At 39.9% G+C, this 11256-nt stretch overlaps 1 non-coding gene across 1 annotated transcript; it reads right to left on the bottom strand.

The window, feature by feature from the left end:
- Positions 1-5671: 5671 nt before the first annotated feature.
- LOC145625727 (small nucleolar RNA R71) lies at positions 5672-5777 on the bottom strand. Its single transcript, XR_014110634.1, has one exon. It is a non-coding gene; the product is annotated as a small nucleolar RNA R71 (small nucleolar RNA).
- Between the last annotated feature and the right edge of the window lie 5479 nt (positions 5778-11256).

Raw genomic sequence — 11256 nt, 5'->3', positions numbered from 1 at the left:
CTTTGACCATAATGATGTCTTAGCCATGGACAATAAAAGATCTAAAAGGAAACCTAGGCGAGAGTTCACATCCATTAGAATGACCTACGATGCTGCTTTCGATCGTCTCTATGATCGAGGATTAATCAAACCTATTGGCTCTACCGAGGACCCAACACTAGAAAATCGATCTTCGAGATGGAATCCAAATTCCTATTGCAAGTACCATCGAGGGTGCGGTCATACTACTGATGAATGCTACAGGTTTCAAAACCTCATTCAAGATCTCATAGAGGCAAATAAGATCCCATTGCCTCTAGCTAGCGAGAAGACTGGGTGATAATGAAGCGAACGACACAAGACAAGAGGCGAGCTTCAACGACAGGATTTCATGACCTCTTTTTTTTCTATTTCTTTTTCATTTTTTCCTTTCCCCAATAAGTCTAGCATAAGCACCCTTTTAATCTCCTTAGATTTATTTTGTAGGATCATTATTTATTTTCCTTTAATAAAAATGAGAATTTATTTCCTTATATATGATCATCACATTGCATTGCATTAAAAGCAAAAAAACAAAAAAAAAATGTCAAATCAAGCACAAGGTATACCGATGATTTGAGGCACCCCTTGTAGCCACATCATATCCCATTTCACCCTTCAATTATGCAATCCTTTATTCATAAACCACTTTGAGCCTCGTCTAACGATATACCTTTCTTTTTTCAACCTACATCTATCCATCCTTGGGATGGGATGGTGTGCAACTTTTGCAATTCTAAAGAAAGCTTGAGCAAATTCAAAAGATTAAAATAGCAAAGATAAGCAAAAGCAAATAAATAAATAAAGTGTACAAAAGGGCAAGTGTTCCAATGTCTTTGATATGAAAATATCTTTGATATGAAAACGTCTCAGATTGCATCTCTTATTGAGTGCTCGGTACCGTGCCTGAGAAACATGAATGCCAACTGAGTGATAGACCGCATGATCGAGATTGCCCACACTTATTAAAATAAAATAAATGCTAAAGAAAAAAGAGCTAAAAAAGAGTAGAAACTCAAGCATAAAAACATAATGATTCAAAAGCGAGGTTGCACACCTTGGGAACTTATCTAGGGTCTTGAGCCTTTATCCCCTTCTTCTCCAAATCTTTAGCCTAACCACGTTACAACCCTTAAAAAGACCTTTTTGAGGTATACACACTTGTGCGAGGTTCGGCTAGAGCTACGTTCGGCCTGATTCCTAACGGATACGTAGGCAACCTCACATCGAGGTGCGGCCGTAATAAACATGCATTCATATTCACATTCACACACTTACACCATGATCGTATCAAGGGATCTCCAAAGCTCATCCCTATTCACTTAGAGCTAGACTTGGGGGCTTGATCCCTACAACATTAGCTTACCTAGCCTAAGAGTCACCACCATTGGACTCTTTTCAATAATATTTTCTCCACACACTTAGCCTTTGCAACCTAACTTTAGTGTCACTTTCACACACTGCACATATACATGACCAAATGTACCTTCCCTTAGGAACCCTTTGTCATGGAATCTTAACACAACGTTGAAGCATGCCCTGTCATATCAACATCACTCATCATTGCATCACGAAGTATGAAGTACTTAGCCTCCGTGCCTAAGTAATTACCTAAATACATTCATCATTGAGTCAACCATTGAGATAGCCTAGGATGGGTTAATCCTTGCACCTTGAGAGATAGTATCAAATGACATTTGACTAAGCTCATTCAACATGCACCTTCAAACACTTCGATTCTTTTTTTGCGTGTTTCTTTTTCGGGAGAAAGTCGGTACCCTCCACAAAAATGACGGAAAATTTTTGCTTTTTTGCATTTTCGAGTCACGTAATCAACACTATGCACACACGGGTCATAAGTCACACGTGTCATTTCACTTGGAGTCGAGTCAACCTCGAGTCAGTCGATCACATCGAATCAAGTTAATACCATGAGTCGTGTCAAGTCAATGAGTCAAGCAACGCTAAACCTTAGGTCAACCCTAAGATGGTTAAAGAGATTGGCAAAGTTCTATAGTCAGAAATAAATACAGGTGCAGCAGAACAGGGAAGACCCTGCTCTAATTCTTGGCGCCAGAGATATTTCAGCAGCAACAGAGCTCGAAGCCTCTCAGAAAGGTGATTTCGACCTCATACAACAATTTAGGGTTCCTGGGTACGCCAGTTAGCCCCTATAAGCAATTTGACATGATTAGTAGTCGGCTTGATTACAATCGTAGTAAGTGATTGACCTGACAAACAAAATCGTCTCACTTAGCTTAAGCGCCTAAAACACTGGCTCATTACAATCGCTTCAAAAGCAAGCACTTAAACGACAATATTTCCAAATATGGATTGTCGAGCATTCTTATTAAACGACAAAGCTTTCCAAAAATTGGATTGTCATCCCCAACTGACAATATTTCCAAAAATGGATTGTCGTGCATCTTCTTCAACGACAATTTTTCCAAGATTGGATTGTCATCTCTGGCAAAGTTTCCAAGCGTGGATTTTCGTGCTCCTTGTTTGTTTGGGAAGTTTTTCCAAGTTCGGATTGTCATACATTCATCGGCTCGTTAGCAAGTTTTCCGAGATTGGATTGTCATACATCTAGTTCCCTATGGAAAAATTTCCCAAAGGATTGTTGTAGGTCTTTATTCATCATAAATTTCGGCAAAGGTTCCTTAACGTGGATTGTCATTCATTTCAGTAAGTGGCAAATTTTCCCGAAGTGGATTGTCGGTCGACTCTTTTTTGCAAATATTCCAAGACACGGATTGTCAATTGTGGCAATATTTTCCTAAAAGGATTGTTGCATAGCGTTTACAAATTTCCAAGGTGGATTTCTTTCAAGAGTTATATTCCAAGATGTGGATTGCCGACATACAGGTTCAAAGCGACGGAAGCGCCGACGTACAGGCATAGCGGAAGCAAAGTTCAGGCGAACTTTTTGAGATCGACAGGCGTGGATCTTCGCTAATTTCCTTTGGAAAATTATCGCATCAAATGAGGATGACTTCAAGAGAAGATATCTTCGACAGCGTTCCCTAGCTTGTGGAGAGTTGTCACAAACAACTGAGGATTGTTTCAAGAGAAATAATCTTTGATAGTATTCCCTTGGACGGGGAATATTATCAAAGCGGAGGAGGATCGTTTCAGGCGAAGCAATCTTCTAAATTGGAAGTAGTTACAAGCGTAGTAGTTTTTAAGCGGGATGACATTCTCTAGCTTGCAGGAGGTCATCAAAACAATCGATTACTTTCAGAGACGTGTGCTCGACAGTGCAAGATACGCGTTTCCTAACTCTTTTATCTGTTTAACTAACGCTAGTTTTGCAGGTATCGGTGTTGCAAGATTGATTTAGGATCGCAGAACGTTCTGAATCATTCTCCGTCCCTATCGATACTTTGACTTTTGTTTTCGAAACTTGCGTTTCTCCAAACTCAGTCAAAGTGGGGGCTTCTGTAGACACCCATTTGTGTCTCCCCAAAACCAAACCCAATGATGAGTACCTTTCATGTCGAATCATAATTGAATGAAGCGAATGTGTGGAAAGTCTAGTGTTGCGAAAAGTTTTAATTTCTTTTCTCTTCTCTCTGTTTTTGAAAACTTATTTTAAGAAAACAGCCTATCCAGTTTGGTTGGTCCATGATATGGGTCCAATAGTAGTGTAGTTGGATTGGGCTTGCAAAGACCTTTCCAACGATATATTATAAGCCCAATTCCGATGAATATTGAGGAAATTATGACCAATTACCAAACTGGGCCCGGTTTGAGCTTTATGTACGGCCCAATGATCTAGGGGAGGGCCTAATATGATATATCATTCCTAATGCAATTAGGAATGGTTTTAGTCTTCTAGAATCTTCTAGAAGGTTCTTTTCATTCCTAATTCAATTAGCATTGATAAATTGACTTTTGTTGACTTTTCGGAGTTTTAATCAAAATCAAATAGCATTTTCGAGGAAATTATAAGATTTTATCCTCCAGTACGGTAAACTTATCGGATTTTCGAAAACGCGTTAAATTTAAGATTGGCGTCTGACCCCAAGCCTTGGCGCCTGGCGCTAGCCATTGGCGCCTGGCGCTAGTGTTGGTGCCTGGCGCCAGCTAGCCAGGGTTGGCGCCAGGTCTGTTTTCTTTGCGTCAGACTCTGTTTTGTTTAATTTATCTTTTTGGCTGATTTTCTCTATAAATAACGTCTTAAAAACTCCGTTTTTATTCACCAATTCTGACCTATTCTACATCTATCATTCATCAACAATCAGTTTTAATTAGCATTCTCTTAATTCTTCGTTCATCGTTCTTCAAACAAAATTCCGCATTCGGAAGATCTAGAAACACCTAGCCATATTTGAAGTTTCCTTCGCCCTAGACGTGAAAGGTTTATTTTATGAGGGTTTGGTCCCAAATCTCTCTCTCAATTATTTAATTTAATTGTTTGATTATTATTTTCCTAGAAGTTACTAACGTGTGTATTTTGTTATTAGAAAGAGGTACGAGGCATCAAAGTAAGTACTTTAATTGATTTATTGATATTATGATGTAGAAATCATGTTTATATTGTTATTATGATATTCCTAGTATCATGTCTAGGGTAATTTTAATATTAAATATGATTGTTATGATGCTTCCTATGTTCTTCCTAATATTTGTGATTGTTAGTATCATGTTAGGGTTAAAGATTTGATTTTTATTGCTTAGTGACATGCTAGGGTTTGTTATTAATCTTGTTAGTATCATGCCTAGGGTCTTGCTATTATTATGCTTTAACATGTTATTATGATTATGATTATTATAATTATTATATGGTGATTATTGTTTTGATTATTATCATGATTACTTCAATTATAATTTATTATTGTCGTTATTATTATTATGATGCTTATTTTGTTATTGCTTGATCACGCCTTTATTGCATGTTTAAAGGGAATTTGTACTTGTAATCACGCTTAATAAGATATTAATAATCTTGTTATGTTTAATGTGGTTATAATTTAAGTGATCGCCAATAATAGTTGTATTTGTGCATTATATTCAACCAACATAGATAAACAGGTTTAGGGTTAATCCTATTGCTTGCATGTTAATTAGAAAGGGCACATGAATATGATCAGAATAAAGTAGAGGCCTATTATTAGGGCAGGTTCAATCTCTTTTAGGTTGGATTTGTACCTTCATCCCCGAACCCTTATTTGGTTCTAGAGCTTATGGAGTTGACGATCTCTTGAATCTTTAAGGGGTGTAACCTTTACCTCGTGAACGGTTTACAATTTCCTAAAAAACTTGTTGGCGACTCTTTTGCTCTATCTTCTTCCCTTTTGCACGCCACTGTACTTTAGTGTATGATCACAGTGGGGTTCGAGCTAGTGGGATTAAAGCTTGAAATTATTCCCTACACCAGCCATGATTACTTTGATAGAACGGAGGCAAATTAGTGGAACAAAGAGTGAGAGCCCGTTGAATCACCTAAAGGAATTTGAGAAGTATGGTAATACTATCAAGGTGAACGAAATTTCTCAAGAGTTCATTCGGCTAAAGTTGTTTCCCTTTTCTCTTATTGGTCGTGCCTTAGAGTGGTTGGATAAAGAGGTTAAGCCCAATTCCCTTAGGACGTGGGATGAAGTCACAAAAGCTTTTTTGTCTCGCTTTTACCCACAAAAGAAGACGGCGGAGGCTAGAGCCTTGATCCAAGGATTCAAACAAAGGCCTAATGAGAATCTCTATGAAGCATGGGAGAGGTACAAGGAGTACCAAAGAGAGTGTCCACATCATGGAATTCCTACCTATCAAGTGATACAAATTTTCTATGGAGGCTTGAGCGCTCAAGGCAAGTCATGCCTAGATGGAGGAGCCGGAGGTCCTATAATGAATAGGACGGAAGAAGAGGTAGTTGTCATAATTGAGGATGTGGTGAGATACTATAGAGATTGGCAAGAAGGAGAGAGGGAGTCTACGAGCAAGAGTGACTCGATGGTTTATTCGGTGGATCATCTCAACGCGATTAACAACTTGTCCTCCCAAATTTCAAATCTTGGGAAGAAAGTGACATCGATCAAAGCAAAGCTTGAGAGTGCTTCTACGAATTCATTGCCCTCCCAATCCAAAGGGAGAGGTACACTTTCTAACTCTTCTCCTTCTACTTCCAATAACATGCCAAGTGGTTGTCTATTTTTTGATTCTTGTGGATCTTATGATCATGATTTTTCCATGTGTTCTCAAAATTTTGTTGAATGATGTGATGATGTTGAAATTAATGAATGTGAACATGTGAACTTTGTGTCTAATGCCAATGGTGGTCAAAGGTTTGATGGACCTAAGAGTTTTAGTAATAGGAATTCTTACCCCCAAGGTGGTTTCTATCACTACAACAATGGAGGCTATAGGAACCAAGGAAACCAAGGTTTTCGAGGTACATATAACAACCAAGGCTATAGTAATCAAAACCCAAGCCATGGGTATGTTAACCAAATTCAATCTCAAGGCTTTGGTAACCAATACCATAATGGTGGCAATAGTCAAGGCCGTGGAAATTGGAACAACAACCAAAATCGGGGAAGTTTTCAAAATAACAACCAAAGAGGACCCCCACCCGGTTTTGCTCCAAAGCCTCAAGGAAATGGTGAAAATTCTTATTCCCAACCATCATCATTTAAGACAAATTTGGAAGAAATTATTGATAACCAAACCAAGATCATCAACACATATATGGCGGTTAGTGACAAGAAATTTAATGAGATGATGACTCATAACAAAATGCTTGAGACACAAATAACCCAACTAGCCAACACTCTAAAGGATTGTGCTAGTCCATCCTCTTTGCCTTCTCAAGGAGTGGAACCTAAGAAACCTGTGTATTCTATCACCACTATGAGTGGGAGAGTTCTTAATGAGGGAGTTTCTAGGTCCATTGAGGAGGATGATGAGAGGAGTGACCCAAGAGAGGAAGTTGAGAAGGTTGTGTCTAAGAGTGTGAGTTATGAGGAGGTGCAAGAGAAAAAGAGGAGTAGTGAGAAAGAGCGTGAGGAAGTGTGGAGACCCGACCTTCCATACCCACAAAAATTCTTGAGGCACAAAATTGATGAGCAATTTGGAAAGTTTATTGCTATGCTCAAGGAATTTCACCTTTCTATCCCCTTTACCGATGCAATTACCCAAATGCCTAGGTACTCTAAGTTCCTTAAGGAGATTTTGAGTTGGAAGAGAAAGTGTAACAAAGTTGATTCGGTTGAAGTTGGGAGTTGTTGTACTGCTTTCATTCATAATGAGTTGCCCAAGAAGATGGAGGATCCGGGTAATTTCTCTATTCCATGTGAGATCAAAGGGAAAATGTTTGATAATGCTTTTTGTGATCTGGGAGCTAGTGTGAGCGTCATGCTTATTCCATTTTCAAGAAACAAAAGCTAGGCGAGCTCCTCCCATCTAACATAACCCTTCAATTGGCCGATCGGACTATTATGATTCCAAAGGGGAGAGTTGAGGATGTTCCTCTTAAGATAGGAGGGTTCACTATTCCCGTAGATTTCATTGTGCTTGAGATTGCGGAAGATGACCATATCCCTATGATTTTAGGATGACCTTTCTTAGCCACTTCGGGAGCCTTAATAGATGTGAAAGGAGGCCCTATTACCTTGAGAGCTGGTAAGAAAGAGGAAAGCTTTGAGTTAAAACCAATGCATGAGTCTTTGTCTCTTGTGCAAGGAATTATGTGTGCTAATTCCCCTCGCTCTATTGATAACGTGTGCATGATTAATTCTTCAACTAACGATGTTCTTGAGAATTGTGATGATGTTCTTTCAAGTTTTGATGGAAAGAAGGTTATTGAAGAGAAAATGATGATTCCCAAGCTTATGGACGAGGAGGAAGTTGAAATCCCTCATTGGTTTGAGCTCTATCCTCAAGATGAAGGGGTTATTTCCATGAGTATGGATGGTGAGGAACCATCTACAATAAACAACAAGCCAAAGAAGAAAGCTCGTGATTCTAAGAAGAAGAGAGAGAGAAAGAAGTTACGGAAAGAAAAATTTGCAATTGAAAAAGTCTTTGAAGGAAGTTTCATCAAGCAACAACAAGAGGTTGCTAGAAGTTGAAAAAGAATTTGCTCTTTCAGCTACCTTGAAGAAGGTAGTGTTGTTTGACCCTCGATTTAGAGGAAGGGTCGAGCTTAGGACCATAAGCAAGCGCTTCTCGGGAGGCAACCTAGAGATTTTTAACTTTTCTTTTTGATTTTTGAATTTTTTCTTATTTTTCCTTTTTTTAGTTTCTTTTCTTTCACTTTTCTACTTGTTTGGATTTGTAGGTTGCATTTTTAGGTTTGGATTTCATCAACTGAGCATGAGGAATGAGAAGGTGTTCGCGGTTTTTGATGTGATTATATTCGAATTCATCGAAATTTGAAGTAAAAGAGGTCAGAGTTTTAGTGAGCTAAGATAGGGAATTTTGTGCTTTTTAGTTGAAGGAATTTTACACTTGGTGGGTTCATGGGGTGCTACCATTATTTTGGGATTTTGAACCCACTAAAATCTTGTTTTGAATCTGCCTCTTTCAGTGGGTTCAAGAACCCAAATGTTGATCTTGATCAATAAACCCACCGATGAACGCACCAAGAAGTAAAAACAAAAAGAAGAAGAATCGGGCTAGGCAGGTGCGGTTACGCACGTACCTGGTGCGGCCGCGCACCTGGTTGGTGCGGGCGTGCATCTAGCTGGTGTAACCGCGCACCTGGCTGATGCGGGCGCGCATCAGCCCGTGCCCCCCCTTATCTTCCTTCCTTCCTTTCTTCTTTCATTTCCCCTTATTCCTCCTTCATAGCTTCGACCCCCATCATACTCAAACCCTCAAGACCGCACCACACACTTCAACAACTCATCAAAATTTCAACTCGAATCACTCAAATTTTCACTCTAAATTCACTAAAACCTTCTACATTTTCATCCAAATCATCAAATTCATACTACTTTCATCAAATTAAACCTCCAATCTCTCTCCTCCATACTTGGGTATAATTTGGGGTTTTTCAATTTGGTGGAAATTGGTGGCTAAAAGTGGTTCAATCTTGCTTCATATATGGTATAATCATCTTCTCTAGCTTTTAATTGCTTAATTATGTCATATATTTGCAAGTTTTGATTTGTGCATGAGCATGAATAGTGGTAGTACCAACTTTGATGATTTTGATGATTGATATTGGTTTTTGGTTGATTATTTGAGTTGTTTGTTGTTTGATTTCACCTCACATTGTGTTGTTTGTTGATTTTGTAGCATTTGTGAGCAATTTTGTTGAGAATTTTAGAATTTGAATTTCGGTAGTTTGGGTAGTAAGGTGCTATTATGGTATTGTTGATTGGTTCTTCTTGTGACTGTTGATTGTGTGGGAAGAAATTGTTGGTTGTTTGGTGGTGTTTGGTAATTTGGATTGGAATTGTGATTCGTGGATATTGAAGTTCTTGGTTGGTGATTTTGCGGATTGTTGTGGGAATTTTGTAATTGTTTTTTTTTTTGTGATCCTTGCACTTGAACTTCATCATGTCGAGAGTCCTCAAAAACCTTGTCAAGAAACGCAAAACAAACACCTCCACTAATGAACCTACCCCAAGAACATCCACCTCCTAAACACGCAACCCTACTCCACCACCCAAAACAAAATTCCACGACCAAAAACAAAAGAACCGGTACCATAAATTAAAGGAAAACCGCTCCCTCAAACCCACAAGACACTACTTTCAACTCGACATGTCCGCGTTGGGGATTGATGAGGATGTAAGGGAGTTGCTGATCAACCTTCGGATGGGCACATTAATCTCCCATAGCTACCGCACCTATGTTGAGCCCACTCTCGAGTTCTTTGCTATAGTTGAGATAGTTCCCGTAGAAGGTCAATATAGGTTTCAATTCAAAATTTTCAACAACTTCTTCGACCACTCCTTAGAGCAATTCAATGCCGATCTAGATTTTGATCCTCATGGTGAAATCTTGGATCTAGAGCCTTATATTTTTGAAGAGTATGATCAGGATTCTTGGTGGGATGATATCTCTGGAGGTGGTGAGTTTGTCACCAAAAGGGCCAAGATTAGCAATGTGTACCAACCTTGTCTTCGGGTTGTTCACCGTCTTTTGGGGTACTCGGTTTTCCCCAAGCAAGAGTTGGGCAAGATGAGCAAATTGGAGCTCAAAATTCTATGGTTGGCCACTAGAGGAGAATATCGTGGCCGGTTGAACTTGGGGTACATCTTTACCACTTATTGTGTAGCCTTGCAAGACCGAGACACCGAGTAGATTCCTTGTGGGGGAATGGTCACTAGGCTCTTGACCAACCTCTGCCTTGATCATCATTTTCCTTAATGCAAGCCGGTTGGAGATGCCGACTCCGTGTACCTTGATATGAAACAATTGGGGCAAATTCAATTTATCTCCAAGCACTATGAGGAGGGGCATTATGAGTGGCTTCGGGATAACAAGCATTGGTGCTACCTTCCTAACCCATCTTTGACATCTCTCCACCGGACGGACACCCCTAATGTGTGGCATGTCCCCAAGAGCTTCTATCGCCCCTTCTTTGACTCCGATGAGGAAGAAGAAGAAGAAGAAGATGAAGAAGAACAACATCAACAAGAACAACATCATCATCAACATCAACAACAACAAGGGCAAGTGCAACAACCTCAATTTGCTAGCTACGACTTGGAGGCCCTAAGCAGCCAAATGAGTGGGTTGCAAATCCGCTTGGAGGGCATGTATGACCGAGATTTTGAGGCCCTCTACTCCCAAATGCGAGGTATTTCAGATATGAAAAAAGGTGTGTTCATTCAACAACAACAACTCTATGATGCGGAGGTTAACCGAGGGAGCATCACTCCCCCGGTTAACTATCCTTACTTTCCGCCCCAGCAAGGTCCGTTACCTTCGCATAACATCCTTATTGGCAAGGGCCTTTAGAGCCCGGTACCGAGCCTCGTTCTTACCCGGACAAGTGTGGTAACTACGATTACCGTGCTCCCGGAGGGTGTGACTATGGGGGTGACCCTAATTACCCCTATATGCACCCTAACCATCCATTTGAGCTTACCTTGCCCGAGCAATTCACACCTCTTGCCCCTTGGCAGCAAGATAATTTCAAGGGGCATTATGGTTGGCCTGAGGGATTCACCGGAGGTTGGGCTCCTTATTCACCCCCAACCATCGATGACTACATGGGAAACTATGATTCTAATAAAGGTTGGGCCAAGTGGTGGTGGTAATGATGAGTCTTAGTTCCCTCTC

The sequence above is a fragment of the Chenopodium album genome, chromosome 3 (assembly GCF_948465745.1).
Source record: "Chenopodium album chromosome 3, dcCheAlbu1.1, whole genome shotgun sequence".
Taxonomy (NCBI): Eukaryota; Viridiplantae; Streptophyta; class Magnoliopsida; order Caryophyllales; family Amaranthaceae; genus Chenopodium; species Chenopodium album.
Note: the sequence above shows the minus strand (reverse complement) of the source record. Positions and strands in the feature narration are given on the sequence as shown.